General features: G+C 42.0%; 1 long non-coding RNA gene across 2 annotated transcripts in view; it reads left to right on the forward strand.

Annotated features, from left to right (window-relative positions):
- The window catches only part of LOC130282278 (uncharacterized), a 244,277-nt gene that overhangs the window by 163,163 nt on the left and 62,049 nt on the right, over positions 1–19,065 (forward strand). The window lies entirely within an intron of this gene.

A 19,065-nucleotide genomic window follows, 5' to 3' on the forward strand; every position in this document is an offset into this window, starting at 1 on the left:
GAGCACGCTTGGTTGGGATGTATTGCCGCTGAGTCTCCCCTTAAAGCTAATGAGAGACTCATCAATAGCGACCTCTCTTCCAGGGACATAGGCCTCTCAAAATTTGGCCCAGAAGTGATTGATGACGGGCCTGATTTTATGCAGGCGGTCATATGCAGGATCAGTTCGGGGGACATGCTGCATTATCAGCATAGTGCAAACATTTCTGAATGGCCTCAAACCGGGGACGTGCCATGGCCATATTGTACACCAGGGTCTGGTAAAGGACATCCCCACTCCAATATTGCCTGACACTGGGTTTTATGACTAGGCCCATATGTAGCACGAGGCCCCAAAATGTACTAATTTCAGCTCATTGCATCGACTGCAAACCAGCCACCAGGCCTATCCAAAAGTGAGCCCAGGTTTGAAGTGACCATCTGTTGGGTGTACAGATTCGTCTGCCCAACCATCAGATTGACAAAGTCATCACTGAAATAATAACTAAAAAATCCTTTTCAATGAACCCGATGATGTCAATCTTGATTCCTGAGTCGCCACCAAAGTCAGGAATCATGGGCTCATGGTCAGCTGAGTCCGGACAAGTTCTCCGGTATAGGGCACCAGTGAACTAGGCGGGGGGGCTTGACTAGTATTAGCGCCATGCGGGACTGCAGAAGAGGTTTGCAGTCCCGCATGGCGATGTCTTTGCAGCCTTGCTGGCTCATCATCAGAACCAGATGATGAGGAGGAACGAGGAAATAAGGAAAGTGGGGTCTTCCTCATCCTCTGTGGCGCTTTCAGTGTCGGAGCCAAGTATGGCATATGCTTCCTCCGCTGAAAACGCCCTGCGGGCCATTTCCCTACTCTATTGGGGGTGTGTGTGTATGTGTGTGGGGAAAACTTTATTTGTATATGTGCTGTGTGTGGTGTGGTGCGAGACTACCTCCCTAACCCGCCCTAAACTAACTAACTAAACTCGCCAGAAAAAAATCTAAACTAAAAAGGGGGAAAAGGAAGAGAAAAAAGCCATGCTTCCAAAAAAAGCATTTACCTAATCAGTGGTGTGCACACTGATTAGCGCTTGGTGGCAGCAGGGGGCACAGAAGTCAGTGGGGGGGTCAGCCACTCAGCCCAGAACAGTGGCTGGTGGCACGTAGACAGACCGCCACACAAAATATGCGAAAAATAAAATAAATGCTTAACCCCGAAAAAATGCACCCGCCTGAACCCCCCCAAAAAAGGCTGATCAGTGACAAATCACTGACAGCAGTGGGGCAGGCCGCACACAGAGGTACGGTCTGTCCACACAGCACAGGCCTGCTACTGGTGGCACAGACCGCCTATAGGTGCAAAACAAAGCAGCTTTAACCCGAAAAAGCGCCTGCACCACAAAAAAAAAAAAAAAAACGCTGATCAGTACTACGGGACTGATCAGCGGCGGGTGGGCTTTAGTTAACAGTGGCGGACCGCTCTTTTATAGCTAAGAGGGCCCGGCCACAAAAAAAGGTCTGCGCCAAAAAAAAAAACTGGTGGCAGACCGCAGCAACCCAGTAGGGTTGGTCACGCAGCAAAAGGTGCTACGGAACCTGCGAACACCTACAGTATGGTACACTTTTAAAAAAAATCTTTTTTTTTTTTTTACCCCTAACCTGTCCCTACCTAATCTAAACTGTCCCTGATTTCTTTCTGTGCCAAGAAGCCACAGAAAGGGGGCAAGGGGGCACTTTTTTTTACACTGAGGAGGGAGATGGCAGCATGGGGCTCTGTCCTGCACACCAGATCACAGAATTATGGTGGGCAGAACAGAGAAACATGCTCCTTCTCCCACCTCCCCCTTCCCCATACTGCTGTCATTGGTGTGGTCACTACGGCCGCCCAATCACAGCTGTACTGGGGGGTGGCAACACTGCCACCTCCCAGTACAGTATGGATGATTATTGTTGGTGTATATTACACCAATGATCATCATCCTTATCAGGGTCATGGGGTCACACGTGTGCATTTACCGGCGATCTGCGGCGAGCGCCGATATGAGGGGGTCCCCCTCCGGCGATGAGCCGAGATGCCTGCTGAATGATTTCAGCAGGCATCCCAGTCCGGTCCCCACCCAAAGAGCAGTGGGAATTGGAGTTCCGCCGGCGATTGCCGACATCGGGGGGTCTCAGGACCCCCCTCGGTGATGTGCCTGGATGCCTGCTGAATGATTTCCCATTGACTCTAATGTTTAAAAAAAAAATGTATACGGTTTAATGCATGCAAAACGGATGCAACTGGATGCATCTTTGGCATACGTTTTTCAATGAAGAGTCGATTCATACGTTTTTTTATATGGTTCCATACGGTTTTCACATTGAAAACATATACGGTAACTGTATTGCAAAAACGTGGTGTGAATGCACCCTTATAAGTATCCGCTCTCCGAACAGGACCCGGCGCTCAGTGAGGTGCTGTACTCGGGTCTTTTCAACGCTCCCATAGAAATGAATGGAGCACATGCTCCTCACTGAGTGCCGGGTCCCGTTTGGAGATCGCGTGTGTCCCAGAGGTCGGACCCCCCACGATTAGCTACTAATCCCCTTTCCTGTGGATAGGGGATACATTAATTTTTGCCGAAGTTTTCCGTTAACCCATGAACTTGAATAAATGTGTGCACTGACTGTTTCTATGGGAAGTCCACTGTAATATAAGTCTTTGTTATTTTGAACATCATATTAAGAAGTCAGATGACACAGTATTTAGCTTGATGCACAATCTGTACTGACGCTTGACAAACCTTTGGCTGGAAATCATTTGCACTGAATGGCTCAGTAAACTGCTGCAGAGGATGTGATTAGAGTCTTATCTAGTAAGGAATTTATAACCTTAGCTTCCCGAAAAAACAACTATTAATATCAGAGGCGCCACGCTGAGGAACAAACAATGCTAATGACATTTGGCACAGGTTAGAAGAGGGATTCACAAGAGAATTTTCCACTTTCAACCTCTATACATGTCACTATAGACGTGTCATTTCGTACATAGTTTCAACCTTTTTTCTGCATTTTCTAATGGGAAACACAGGTAGAATAATGCAGAACTGTATTCTCTCCTGAGTCCCTGGCTGCACTGGCCCCACAGTGCCCTCTAAGCCCAACATTCCATACAGGTTAGGCAATATACACAGCTGCTCCCTCTAATACCTGTAGTTAAAAGTTATGATCCATTTTCACTCCTTCAGGTTTCTAGGTTGACATCTCTGCAGTTATTTCAACTTAATACTGGGCCATTCAATCAAAAAATATACCATACCAAACCACATGAGGTTTATTCATGTTTTCATTCCATTACAACACATACTATATAATAAAGATGTCTATAAACTTATATATTATAATTATCTATGTTCTGCACGTCCTGTGCTCTGCTCATTGTGTCTGGACAGACAATTAGATTTACAAGACTATAACGCATAGTGCCCTGATTTCACAACTTTTTACAGTTACTTGATATGTCCTTCCATTCCTAAAACATGTGAGTTTATAGTTTGGGGAATCATCAGATGGACGCTAACTTAAAGGGGTACTCCACTGGAAAACATTTTTTTTAATTAACTGGTGCCAGAAAGCTAAACAGATTTATAAATTACTTCTATTTAAAAATCTTAACCCTTCCAGTTCTCATCAGCTGCTGTATGTTTCAGAGGAAGTTCTTTTCTTTTTGAATTTCCTTTCTGTCTGACCACAGTGCTCTATGCTGACACCTCTGTTCATATCAAGAACTGTCCAGAGTAGGAGCAAATCCCCATAGCAAACCTCTCCTGCTCTTGACAGTTGCTAGCCAGAAGACAGGAATTAATTAGAGAGCTGGATAGCGAAATCGAAATTATCAAAAAAGAATTAGATAATTGCAATAAAGATAATGAATTCCAGAGACAACAAGAGATCATATGCTCTAAATTAGATAAATTAGAGTCAGAAATTATGAATAGAAAGAGCAGAAAATGAATTTGGCATACTGCTAAAAACACAGCAAAACAACCAAACAGTGAAAACACAAACACGGTCTCGCTACAGAATAGATATGCCCCCCTAATGGAGAATTTTTTGGGGGAAGGACAAACACATCGGGTCCCACCCCCTCAACATTCCCATTACATTCAATACGACAGACGAAAAGGTCCACCGTATCACGCACCAAGGAGATCACATCAAAATCACCAGTGGAATCACACACAATATCACAATACACGGCCCAATCAATATCAACATTCCCCACGACCATATTATCAGAATTACAATCAACGCAGGTCACCATACCCACAACACCCTCGGCATCACCCTCCAACGATGTACTCCCAAACACCTACACAACATCATCAGAATATAACATCAATGATGAACAGTCAGACTTCACTGCCAACAATTTCACGGTACCCAGTACGACACTCGCAACCACCACCACAAATGGAATCACAACAGACAACAGCTTTTCAATTAACAACACAAAAAAAAGAGGATACGTAAGAGAACAGGAAGAAAGGGACAATCACAAACAACCTCCAACAAAGATAGGAAAGACCCAGTAAATATCACTCCGAACAATATTATCAATCTCAGTGATCACGAACTTACAGTGGGGCAACAATCTATGTTGAACAAGGGGTTAAAATTTGCACCAGATTATCCATTAAACAAGTTTGATACATTTATTGGATTAGAGAAGTTTACTCGTAATCTATGTTTGAAAAAATATTTCTTGAGACATCCCCTTGAACAAATTAAAACATCTTCCAAATATACTCATACAAATTTTAAACCCAAATCTTGGTTTTACCCCAAGACAGAATTGGGACCTGATCTTATGTCCTTTAACCTGTTCAGGACCCAAGACGTATGCATACTTCTTGGGACCCTGGTACTTAAGGACCAAGGACGTATTCATAAGTCCTGAGTCATTCCGGTCTCTGCCGCTCGCCGGGCAGAGATCGGAACTGGATGCCTGCTGAAATCGTTCAGCAGGCATCCAGGGCAAACGACGAGGGGGGTCATGTAGGCCCCCATGTCGGCGATCGCCGCAAATTGCTGCTGAAATCACAACAGCGATTCTTCGGTTAGCTAACCAACCAATCGCAGGGGGGGGAGGAGGCGGTTACTTCCTCCCGCCCTGCCCAGCCCCTGGAAGTCCAGAGAGAATGGGAGGAAGACCGGAGGACGCGGCGGGGGGCGGCGGCGGTGGCGACAGGTGAGTTGATCTTCGGCGGCGGCGCGGGACCTTTGCAGCAGCCCAGACCGCCGTAAAGCGATCTGGACTGCTCCATCTGGTCCCCTTACACTGGTTCATCCAGGAAACCGATTATTATTTAAAGGACACGACTCAAATCATCAGTTTATTAGAACACATGAACTGGTCATCAGATTATATTCTAGCCACTCTCGATGTAAGTTCATTATACACTATAATAGATAATAATTCAGGTATTTCTGCAGTAAAAAGGTTTTTAGAGAAAGGTAATATCCAAAAAGAACAGATTGATTACATTACAGAAGCAAATTTTATATATATTATCACATAATTATTTTTATTTTGAGGAGAATTTTTATTTACAGTTGAAGGGAACGGCAATGGGCACCAGGTTCACGCCGAGTTATGCCAACCTGTTCGTGGCAGCGTGGGAACAGGATACCATCACCCCCATACTCAAGCGCGAGCCTGGTGTTCTGGAGACATTATATTGACGATATTATCTTAATTTGGAAAGGTGCCAAGGGCGAGCTAGAGGATTTCATTGTCGGTCTGAATGCCAATAACCAAAATTTTACATTTACTTCTACAATAAGCAAGGAGAAAATAGAATTTCTAGATCTGGAAATTTTCCCTTCGGAAACATTTACTAAACCCACAGCCCGCAATAGTTATATTGAATATAACAGTAGCCATCTACCAAGGTGGCTAATAAATGTCCCCAAAGGACAATACAGACGATTGAAGCGCAACTGCACCTCAGACACTCATTTTCAGGAAGAAGCTTTAACCTTAACCACTCAATTTCTGGAGAAACAATATCCTGCACAAATACTGGAGAGATCTCTGAATCAAGTCAGGGACATGGATAGGACATCTTTTTTTACACCAAAAGAAAGGGACCAGGAGATTAGCGATCAACAACCCAAGTTAATTCTCCCATTTAAAACCAACCATAAAAAAGTTGAACAGATAATTTTCAAACACTGGCACTTAGCCACGTAGGGACAAAATAATAGGTGATTTGCTTCCCCCTAGGCCCCAAATAGTCTATAAAAAAGCACCAAATTTGGGATTAACTATAGCCCCATCTATTAAGAAACCAAGTGAGAGCAAGAAACCCCAAACCTGGATGTCCACCCAAGGCTTCTTCCGGTATGTCAGTTGTTCCAAATTCAGGAGGTCAACTCCACTGTAAACTCTTACAGATGGAGGATTCCCGATTTAATCACGTGTTCAACCAAGGGGGTCCTATATCTCTTGGAGTGCGGTTGCCACAAGCAATATGAGGGCAGAACTAAAAGGGCTTTAAAGGTACGCATAGCTGAGCATATATATATAACATTAAAAGAGGATGCCCAAAACACCCACTATCACACCACTTTGCCCGTTATCATAATAGAGACCCTAAAAGCTTGTCGTATGTAGGAATACAGGTAGTGAGAAAGGATTGGAGAGGGGGCAGCTTTCTCATAAAAATGTCGATGATGGAAAGTCAAAAAATATTTGATTTTGAGTGCCTGGAGCCAAAGGGCCTCAATTCAAATATGGAGCTATTTGGATTCCTGTAGATTTGCAGAGAAGCAGATATGTTGTATGTTCATCTATATTCACTATTTTTCACTTAATGTAATTATATTTATGTTTTTTAGCACAATCACATATGTTCATTCATATTTATATTTTATTTTTATTTTCATCCTTATTTAAAAAAAATGTTTTTATATTTATTTTTATTTTATTCCATTTCTATTTTTAGTTTAGTAATTCCACAAATACACGATATATGCTTTTATCTACTCACATACTTATTTTGGTATCCCTCCCATGTGTAATACAAATGTTTATTGTCCAATTTTCAATCCACCATCACATTAAGGAATATAACAATAGAAAATCCAGTACATGGTTTAGTAAAATCTTAGAGAAGATCCATGCCACAATTTGTATCTATCTTAGTTTGAACAGTGGGTGTGACCCTAGTAAGGGTATAAAAACAGACCCTCAGTCCAGTTTTCCATACACCACTGAAGAAGGGGTTTATATTTGTGCTTTGACACCCCGAAACGCCTCTGTGGACCAAATTGGAAATTTTATATATCAGTGTCAGTCCACACTACAGTTGCGGCCTTTAAGCATTTTTTGGACTATTGCACCTGGAGAGACTACATCCACTTTTACTTACTCCACGGACTTGTGTACCACTGCTAATTAGTTAAGACCAGTATATAACCTTCCTCTGTGGGAAAATTGCCATAAAACGGTTGGAGTTCCACTTTACCAACACGCCATTGGATACCTGCATCTATCTGCACCTCGGCATCCAGCGCTCATCACACTATCCAGCGCAGACCACGCCATCAAGCAGTAACCCGGCTGCCGTACCTGGTCAGCTGACTTGCCGTCAGCTGACTCTGACGTCAGACACCAAGTCCGAGCTCGCCAGCAGAGAGCGGCTGCACATCGTGCAAACATTACGCCGCCCCGGCTGGAGCACATCTGACTACCATCCATCTGTCCCGTCAGCGGTGCGGTGAGTGGCACAACAGTGCCAAAACATTACATCTCTATTTACAGGTATTGCCAGTATGGAGTGGACCAACCTGTGCCAATAAATTGCTGCCATTATTACCTATATAAATTGCCGATATAAACGGCTCATACAAACTGGAACATATATGATATTTATATTGTAGGACTTTCTACTCATCTCTCTAGGATAAATTGCACTATTTCTCTCCAGGACATATGCAAATTATTTTTCAATGGAACAACTCCATTTATAATACTGCTATCATTCATAGGACATTGTTTTCCTTTTTTCCTCACAGGAAATACATTGTATTTCTTTACAGGTGACACTCTCTTGACACACTATCACTATATGGGACTTGAAATCAAGAAGTGTGTCAATGTATGTTACAATTGATTTAGGTGTTCTAGCAGTAGTTAAATTTATGGGAATACTGCTCTGTAGTGTCATGCTGATTTGTTCTTATCTATTGGAATTTTAATATCACACTGCACTACCGTAGGGCCCTGCGGGAAATGCTTTATTTTTATAAGTTTGTTACAAATTTATTTTTAATATATTCTATTGTGGAATAAATACATATATACTAAACTGTCTTTTCCTTTGGGTAACACAGACACCCACCCAGATACTATTTTTATATAGGGGTGTGCTGAGGACTGAATCCATATTATTTATTTAGCAATTTTGTTCTCATAGGGTGAGAATTTTCAGTTAACCTCGCACTCCCGACTCTGTGAGCTGCACAACATTCAAATATATAGTTGCTAAAATGGACAGAGGTTTCAGCAGTGAGCACTAGGGTCAGGCAGATAGGAAATTCAAAAAGAAAAGGAACTTCCTGTGGAGCATACAGCAGCTGATAAGTACTGGAAGGATTAAGATTTTTAAATAGAAGTCAAATCTGTTTAACTTTCTGGCACCAGTTGATTAAAAAAAAATGTTTTCCAGGGGAGTACCCATTTATACCCTTAAGGACATTTTCACCTTAAAGTACTCTTTTTTCGTTTTTGCACTTTCGTTTTTTCCTCCTCCCCTTCTAAAAATCATAACACTTTAAATTTTGCAACTACAGACCCATATAAGGGCTTGTTTTTTGAATCACCAATTGAACTTTGTAATGACATCACTTATTTTATAACATAATCTATGGTGAAACACATAAAAAATTATTTGTGGATTGAAATAAACCCTGCCATTTTGCAACTTTTGGGGGGCTTCCATTTCTATGCAGTGCACTTTTCAGGTAAAAATGACACCTTATCTCTATTCTGTAGGTCCATACCATTACAATGATACCTTATTTATGTAGGATTTATTTTATTTTACTACTTTAAAAAAATCCTAAATACATGCACCAAAATTAGTATGTTTAAAATTGTCATCTTCAGACCCTTGTCGGGGCTATGTGAGGGCTCATTTCTTGCACCGTGGTCTGTCGTTTTTATTGGTACCATTTTTGTTTTGATGAGATGTTTTGATAGCTTTTTATTCATATTTTTATGGTATATGAAGTGACCAAAAATGCTCAATTTTGGGCTTTAATATTTATTTAAGTTTATGCCATCAATATAGTTAACCTTATATTTTAATAGTTTGGACATTTAAGCATGCGACGGTACCACATATGATTATTTTTATTTTTTTACTAGCTGAGTACCCGGCGCTCGGTTTTTCCTACTTTATCCTTGTGGGGGAGGAAAAGCAACAAAGGAAGAAGCTATTTTCCTAATATGCCATCCTTAAATCCTGACCCCCTATCCCCTCCTCATATCCCGTCCCCATATCCAAAAATACAGCAGGGCTGACACGTTCACCAGGAGATGCAGAGCGGAGCTTGTGGAGAAAGGCACCAGAAGTCCTTTATATTTGCATGGGACTTGTATATTGTAATTGTATATTTTTATTTGACATATAAGTAACATGTGACCAAGTATTATCAAAATATCTTCAGCTGTTTGGAAGTTATGCAGTAACATATTTCCCATAGACTTGTATGGGACTTAAAGTAAAAACCCTGACTCTCGCAAATGGGGGTGGGTAAGGGTTAAATTACCAATCCTATGTTTGTTGTTGATATATAAGTAACATGTGTGCCAAGTTTCATGTTAATATCTTTATCCCTGTGGAAGTGATGCTGGAACATACACACACACATACACACGCATTGAGTTTTATATATATATATATATGTATATATATATATATATAGATTAGCTGAGTACCTGGCGTTGCCCGGTTTTTCCTTCCTAATCCTTGTTGGGGAGGAAAATAAACAAAGAAGGAAGCCTTTGAATTCATATCCCGTCATCATATTTTGTTGTCATATTCCAACCCCATATCCCGTCCTCATATCCCGACCTCCTATCCTGTCATCATATCTCGACCTCATATCCCATACTCATATCCCATCCTCATATCCTGATCTCCTATCCCGACCTCCTATCCCATCCTCATATCCAATCCTCCTATCTCGACCTCCTATCCTGACCTTTTATCCCGACCTCCTATCCCGACCTCCTACCCCGCCCTCCTATCTCGACCTCCTATCCTGACCTCCTATCCTGACCTCCTATCTTTCCCTGCTATCCCGACCTCCTATCTCGACCTCCTATCTCAACCTCCTATCCTGACCTATCTCGACCTCCTATCCCGTCCTCCTAACTCAACCTCCTATCCCGTCCTCCTATCCCATCCTCCTATCTTGACCTCCTATCCCGACCTCCTATCCCGACCTCCTATCCTATCCAGTCCATCTATCCCAACCTCCTTTCTTGACCTCCTATCCCGACCTCCTATCCCGTCCTCATATCCCATCCTCCTATCTCGATATCCTATCTCGACCTCCTATCCTGACCTCCTATCCCAACCTCTTATCCCGACCTCCTATCCCGTTCTTCTATCCTGATCTCCTATCTCGACCTCCTATCCCATCCGCATATCTCATCCTGCTATCTCGACCTCCTATCACGACCTCCAATCAGGACCACCTATCCTGACCTCCTATCCCTTCCTCCTATCTCGACCTCCTATCTCGTCCTCCTATCCCATCCTCCTATCCGGGCCTATCTCAACCTCCTATCTCGACCTCCCATCCCGACCTCCCATCCCGACCTCCTATCCCGACCTCCTATCCTGACCTCCTATCCTGACCTTCTATCCCATCCTCCTATCCCGTCCTCCTATCCCGTCCTCCTATCCCGTCCTCCTATCCCGGTCCTCCTATCCCCGTCCTTCTATCCCGGTCCTCCTATCCCATCCTTCTATCCCGTCCTCCTATCCCGACCTCCTATTTGGTCCTCATATCTCGTCCTCTTATCCCGTCCTCCTATCCTGACCTCCTATCTTGACCTCCTATCCCGACCCGTAATATGTGTACCAGGTGTAGAAATATCTCCAGCCGTACGGAAGTTATGTGGGAACATACATTTCCCATTGATTTGCATGGGACTTTAAACAAAAACCCTGACACTCACAAATGGTGGTAGTTAAGGGTTAAATTAACTATCCTATATTTTAAGTGGACATATAAGAAACATGTGACCAAGTATTTTTCGAAATATCTCCAGCCGTTTGGAAGTTATGCAGTAACATATGTTTCCCATTGACTTGTATGGGACATTAAACATAAACCCTGTCCCTGGCTAATGGGGGCGAGTAAGGGTTAAATCACCTATCCTATGTTTGTTGTTGACATATAAGTAACATGTGTGCCAAGTTTCATATTAATATCTTTAGCCGTTTGGACGTTTTTGTGGAACATACATACATACACACACACATTGAGTTTTATATATACAGATAGACTAGCTGAGTACCTGGCGTTGCCTGGTTTTTCCTTCCTAATCCTTGTTGGGAAGGAAAATAAACAAAGGAGGAAGCTTTTGACTTCATATCCCGTCCTCATATATTGTTGTCATATCCCAACCCCCTATCCCGTCCTCCTAACCCGACCTCCTATCCCGTCCTCCTATCCCTTCCTCCTATACCGTCCTCCTATCCCGACCTCCTATCCCGTCCTCCTATCCTGTCCTCCTATCTCGTCCTATCCCGTTCTCCTATCTCGTCCTCCTGTCTCGATCTCCTATACCGACCTGCTATCCGACCTCCTATCCCGTCCTCCTATCCCGTCCTCCTATCTCGACCCCCCTATCCTGATCTCCTATCCCGTCCTCCTTTCCCGTCCTCCTATTTTGACCTCCTATCTCGACCTCCTATCCCGTCCTCCTATCCCATCCTCCTATCCCCTCCTCCTATCCCTACCTCCTATCCCGTCCTCCTATCCCGACCTCCTATCTCGACCTCCTATCCACACCTCCAATCCAGACCTCCTCTCCCGACCTCCAATCCCAACCTCCAATCCCTACTTCCTATCCCGTCCTCCTATCCAATCCATCTATCCCAACCTCCTATCTCAACCTCCTATACTGACCTCCTATCCCATCCTCATATCCCCTGCTCCAATCCCGACCTCCTATCTCAACCTCCTATCCTGACCTTCTATCCCAATCTCCTATCCCAACCTCCTATCTCGACCTCCTATCCCATCCTCATATCCCCTGCTCCTATCTCGACCTCCTATCCCGACCCGTAATATGTGTTCCAGGTATTGAAATATCTACAGCTGTACGGAAGTTATGTGGGAACATACATTTCCCATTGATTTGCATGGGACTTTAAACAAAAGCCCTGACCCTCACAAATGGGGTAGTTAAGGGTTAAATTAACTATCCTATATTTTAAGTGGACATATAAGTAACATGTGACCAAGTATTATGGAAATATCTCCAGCCGTTTGGAAGTTATGCAGTAACATATATTTCCCATTGACTTGTATGGGACTTTAAACATAAACCCCGCCCCTGGCAAATCGGGGTGGGTAAGGGTTAAAGGGGTACTCCGCCCCTAGACATCTTATTCCCTATCCAAAGGATAGGGGATAAGATGTCAGATCGCCGGGGGTCCCGCTGCTGGGGACCCCGGGGATCACCGCTGCAGCACCCCGCTATCATTACTGCACAGAGCGAGATCGCTCTGCGCGTAATGACGGGCAATACAGGGGCTGGAGCATCTTTACGTCACGGCTCCGCCCCTCGTGACGTCACAGCCCGCCCCAGTCAATACAAGTCTATGGGAGGGGGCGCGGCGGTTGTCACGCCCCCTGCCATAGACTTGCATTAAGGGGATGGGCCGTGATGTCATGAGGGGCGAAGCCATGACGTCACGCTGCTCCAGCCCCTTTAAATCACCTATCCTATGTTTGTTGTTGACATATAAGTAACATGTGTGCCAAGTTTCATGTTAATATCTTTAGCCGTTTGGACGTGATGCTGGAACATACGCACATACATACACACATTCATACACACACACACACACGTGTTGAGTTTTATATATATATAGATTACATTATTTAATTATATTATATTATTTAATTGTATATTGAAAATTGAGCAAACAAATCTGCACACTTCTCCTACTTTGCCTGCATTTTACATTCTTAAATACAACTTTTATAAAAAAAAATTAAAACATGACCACACATTCACAACTTGTACAATGATCTAATTGTTTCTCAGCGTAATTTCAAAATCCATCAGGTTGTTAGTGAACCTTTTGATCAAAACTTGCAAGCCCACTTGCCATGTCAAGGCTACCTGATACGAGTGGGTCCCTAAACTAACACTGGTGTACCACCAGGCGGAGACCACTGCCACTGCAACACCAAGCCCACAGGGGGAATGGCACCATTGCTGCCTGACCATGCCCCCGGCTTTGGGCCACATCACCCCACAGACAAAGCACCACAGCAACAATAGCCGCCTCAAAGCACCACATCTGTGCAAATATCTGCCAGAGGGCTAGGAGAATGCTAGGAGGAAACCATTATGTTATGTTTTATTTGAGATTTGTTCCAGTATATGCTATTATGTTTGGATCAAATTTCTCCTTCCATTTAAAGAATCAATTCTAACTCATCCGCCCTTCATCACCATGACTAAGAAGAAAAGTAAAATATTGCAGTCTATAGTAAGTATGTTGCTGAGGTCAAAAGCACAGAAAATGGAATTTGTATTCCCACTTTAAAACAAGGAATATCAAAATGATATAGGTTCCAGGATTAAACAACTACAGTGGTACTTTTATTTTTGCATGAAAGTTTTTGGGTTTTATTTTTTTCAGCTACAGTAAACTGAGACTGCTAGGGTTCTATAAGCTGTCTACAGCTAAAAGCCTGATTGTCAGAAAATATAGGGTTAAAAGGTTCTGACAGGTTCTTTGTTTGTTTTTGTTGACAGGAAGCTTAGCTGTCTGGCTGGTCAGCTGACTTTTTGATGAGAGCACCTGTAGGGTGAAAGAGTCCAACTTCAGTAGCTAGCAATTTATCCCTGTTTATTCATGTTAACCCGGCATCTTTGACTTTTGGCTTGTCTTCTCAACTTCTCTCTGGTATTAGCGATTTTGTACTCCGACAACTCTTGGCTTTTGACACGGATAGTGGACATTGATTTATTGTGTGAGTGTGTTAGTTTTGCTTTGTTAGTCTGTCTGTTCCCTACTGTTCCTTGACCTGAGCCTGTATTATTGTATTTTATTATGTCCCTTACTTGTCTAGGGAGGGACTGTCACCGTGGTTACGGACCAGTTGCCTAGGGTGGGTACGTAAGTAGGCAGGGATAGGGGAGGGAGCGAGAATAGTGTGCACTCCTTCCCTACCCATATGTGACACTGATCACACAGATTTAACATGAATTTCTGCATGGATTCCAAATCCGATAACAGGCTGCTTTTATTCCATGTATATAGGGTTCCCATAAATTCATTCATATGCTACAGAAAGTGTGCTTGCAGATTTCTGTCTGCCCTGTGAAAAAGACTCAAAGCATTATTCCTATTGAATATTAATAGGACTAATCCTTATGTGGATCTATAGCACTTCAAACTGCACATCCGCAGCATGAGTCTGAGCGGTATGGGGTAATCCACTTGGGCGCATGTGGCTGCCAGGTTAGAGGTCCTATCTAGAATGGGAAACTTCAGGGTTCAGTGTAACTGTATGTGTGTGGTAGCAGGCGATAGTCCCCACACCCAAATATAATAGGGAGTGCTGTGTGGTTGTTGTTGGTTCTGACAATGTTGAAATGTGGATCACTGTGAAAAAAAGCAAGTATGTCCTGGCCTGTGTGAAACTCTGCCACTATACTTATGGTGAATGCTGCATAACACATGGGCAGAGCAGGCCATAAGGTTTTAGTAAAGCTGTGGCTGAGGAAGCTGGAATTACATCTTCTAAATGGAAAGACTTGACTGCATGATTCACACAGCAATAACAGGAGTGGCACCTAGGCTAGAGGACTCCAGATACAGAAGGGGATTATATGGGACATCAGAGTGTTTGAGGTGAATAGTGCTGGTACAGCAATGATTTGCAGAGTTTTGTGCCCTGGAAGATGTGCCTACAGATTACAGACTGGGTAATAAGACAACAGGGTATCCTTGGTCACTAGTGAGTGAAAATGGTGAGAATATGCTCCTGAGGAAGGGGATATAGATTGGGTTAGTGAGGAATTGCCACAACAGTACCACCAGCCTGCAACTGTTAAATAACTTCTCACCTTATTGTTGTATCCACTTAGCTTCTAGGTGCTTCTATGATGTTTACACCATCATCCGTTAATTTAAATTATTTTTTTTTACCAAAATTCTTATATTTTAAAAATGTTTTAGGCAAATAACTATAAAGTCCCTGCACACCACACATGACAGATCATACATGTACGCATACATATTTCATGTAATACATTCCCACAACCCAACTCTAATCCATGCCAATTCCCAAACTCTAATCCATAATCCAGTTCTTTTAGGGTACATGACCATATTCAGAATATTTGTCACATGGATCCCAATATAGTGCCAATGTGCCAAGTGACCTCCTTTCATGACACAGTTTGACACAATACCTAGCAAAGTTATAGTAGTGTTAACGGTCTGTGCCATATGTTGTGCATTGAAATGCTGTGTTTGTACATTATATGGACAAAAGTATTGGATCACCTACACGTTAGACCTACAGGAGATTTTAGAGTATTCCATTTAAAATTCATAGGCATTAATATGGAGTTTGTCCCCCTTTGTGGTTATAACAGCTTCCACAGGAAATATTTTCCACAAAATTTGCATACAATTGTCCATAATTTCTTGGTATGTTGAAACATTAAGATTTCCTTTTAACTGAAACTAAGGGACCTAAGCCAACCCCCGGAAAACCGCTCCATAGCATTAAAGAGATACTCCAGAAATTTTTTTCTAATCAACTGGTGCCATAAAGTTATCCAGATTTGTGAATGACATCTACCCCAAAAACAAGTCAAGTCTACGAGTACTTATCAGCTGCTATATGCTCTGGAAAAAATCAAGCAGTCTTTTCATCTGGCACAGTGTTCTCTGCTGCCACCTCTGTCCATGTCATAAACTGTCCAAATAGGGAAATGTTTAGTATGGGGATTTGCTACTGCCCTGAACAGTTCCAGATAAGGACAAAGGTGGTAGTATGTCATAATGTAATAGTTGAGACAATTACTCACATGGCAATACCAAATATATATATATATATATATATATATATATATATATATATATATACACAGTGTTTTATTTATATTTTCAAATGGGAAACCGAGGGGTGATTTAAATTGTTATTAGTGAGGCATTTTCATAATATTTTTAAAAACTTTTTTACTACACATTTTTTTGCCCTTGGAGGTGTCAGCAGAGAGCACTCTGGTCAGACTGGAAAGAACTACACAACTTTCTCTGCATCATACAGCAGCTACAGCAGTACTGGAAGGCTTAAGATTTTTAAATAAAAGTAATTTACAAATCTGTTTAACTTTATGGCACCAGTTGATGGAAAAAAATAGAGTACCCCTTTAACTCCCGCTTCTGTCACAGGTAGGATTCAGGCATACATCTTTCCACTGCCAAAACACAGTTCAGGATTTTTCTATAGCCATGGCTTCACTCACATTTGTCATGGCCCAGCACACTCTCTGGTTATTTATCTCTTTTCTATTTAATATGTTTCAGTATTAGAAAAAAGTACCTTTAAAACAAGATCTTGTTACATCATATTACCTTTGATTTCTGTTTTACAAAAAAAAAAAAAAAAACAGGACAGAAAGAAAAGAGTTGGCATGAATATTTTGTCCTATATTATTATACAGTTTTAGTGGTAAACTTGCCCAACAAAAAAACTTTATTTTGCAACTGGATGCAAACCAGTGATGTGAACCTTGTTTTACTTTCAAACATTCCTATAAAATTTAAAGGTTTTTGTTACGTTGTCCATGTAGCAGAATTTGTACTCCGATTCCTTGAGGTGCTTTTGGAAACAGATAAAATAAAAATTATATCTGAATCCTTTGAGAAAGAAGAGCAACTGCTATTGATTAGCTAGAATTCAATAACAGATGAATTCATTGGGTTAGGTCAACAGGAATAGAGGAGAGGCACTAGTTACAGATATACTATTGCCAAGACCAGATTGGAGTCTGTCCATGTGAAGTAGAGGATAGCAAATAAGTTTGGTGTGAAGAACGAATCCACAGCACATGAAAGGCATAGAGATCAGCCAACAATGAATTGCTGACTAATTACTGTACATTATCTTTTCACATTTTATTAAATTCTTCAATACTAAGATGCCCTACCACATATATATGGCTCTCAAAAAATGTCAATAGGGACTTTATCTCTTGCCTGGCCAGAAACATGCTACAGATTATCACTGGAAACAATGGCACTGAACAATTATATGTCCATTAAAATCATGATCAGTTATATTTTATATGTTTCTACCTATCTTTTTAAGAAACAGCTTAGTTTGAGGAAAAATACTTTATCTCAGTTTTACAGATTGAATATTTCTCATTTCTTCAAGGATGCAACATTTAAGTAGCCTTTCAAACATTAACATTGTAGAAAAATTATCAACATATGTAGGGCAGAATTCAGGAGAGAACTTATGTACAAAATCAGCAGACAAGGCATTATAATAGGTACACAGTCTAATTATTAAAGCCAGGGAAACACATATTGATAGAATCAGCAGACAAAAGAGTACCAGGTAAAAAGATCAGAAGCCAAAAGGAATATGCCATTTAAAGGGTGTAGTGTAAGAACAAGAGATATAAAAATCACAGGCACCTACTCACAGTCACCAAGTGCCAGGATTGGATGAGAACAAGAGCTCTGATTGACTCGTGATCAGTGTTACTTCTAAACTGTGGACTCTGAAAAGTAAAGAGTTAAAACAACATGCCTATAAGTGTTTGGTCAATAATTTACTATAATTTAGGTGGTTTAGCAGAACCTGCTAAAATAACATCAGCCATGGCAGAAAAGAGGAGGAATAATCACATTGCCCATAATGCCTTTCAAACAGCTCTCCCAACCAGTCACGAGGGTGTATAGGTGGCAATGTCAAAGCCACTATAAAAAATTATGCACATAGCTTCAGCAGCCATTTTAGAGATAACATGTTCTAGGTGAAGATCTCTGTTAGGGACATTAAGCAGTGAACAACACATATATTATAATTGTAAGAAAACAGCACTACAGAGAGTGTTCTTCAGCTGTTCTGCCAATGTGAAATCTGTTTTAATTAGAAGTTTTTTTGTTATGTTTTATACTAATGGGAAAAAGTAATGCATATAGTATTTTGTGTCACTTTTGTGCACTTTCAAGAATGCCAACCCTGTTGTTACTCCCAAAAAAGGGGTATATTTTTTACAGTTTGCAAAAAGCCACTGCTTCTTCATTTTTTGTCCTCTCGGAAAAAGTCATTATTTCTTCTGATACCTCTGAGTGTATATAAACACTGGCAGGCATCTGTCTCCAAAAAGGGATAGTTTTTGGACATTTAAAAAAGCATAAAATATCTGCTAGTGTCCTTTTATTCAAGTTGCTGGCATGCCGATCAGTTAGGGGGAATAGCGATTGCGGCACTTAGGTGCTGTGATCGCTATTGATCACTGGACTTAAAGGGGTACTCCGGTGCTTAAGCATCTTATCCCCTATCCGGGTCTGATTAGTGGTGACCACAGGGACCCCGTGTGATGTCATGCTCCGCCCCTCAATGCAAGCCTATGGGAGGGTGTGTGATAGCTGTCACGCCCCCTCCCATAGACTTGCATTGAGGGGTGGAGCGTGAGGTCAGATGGGGCGGAGGCGTGACGTCACATGCCGCCGGCCCCGTGATCGACAGTAATCAGACCCGGAACAAACACGCTCCGGGGACTGATTACAAACGGAGTTGCCCAGTTGCC

Source organism: Hyla sarda, chromosome 7 (assembly GCF_029499605.1).
Source record: "Hyla sarda isolate aHylSar1 chromosome 7, aHylSar1.hap1, whole genome shotgun sequence".
NCBI classification, from domain to species: domain Eukaryota; kingdom Metazoa; phylum Chordata; class Amphibia; order Anura; family Hylidae; genus Hyla; species Hyla sarda.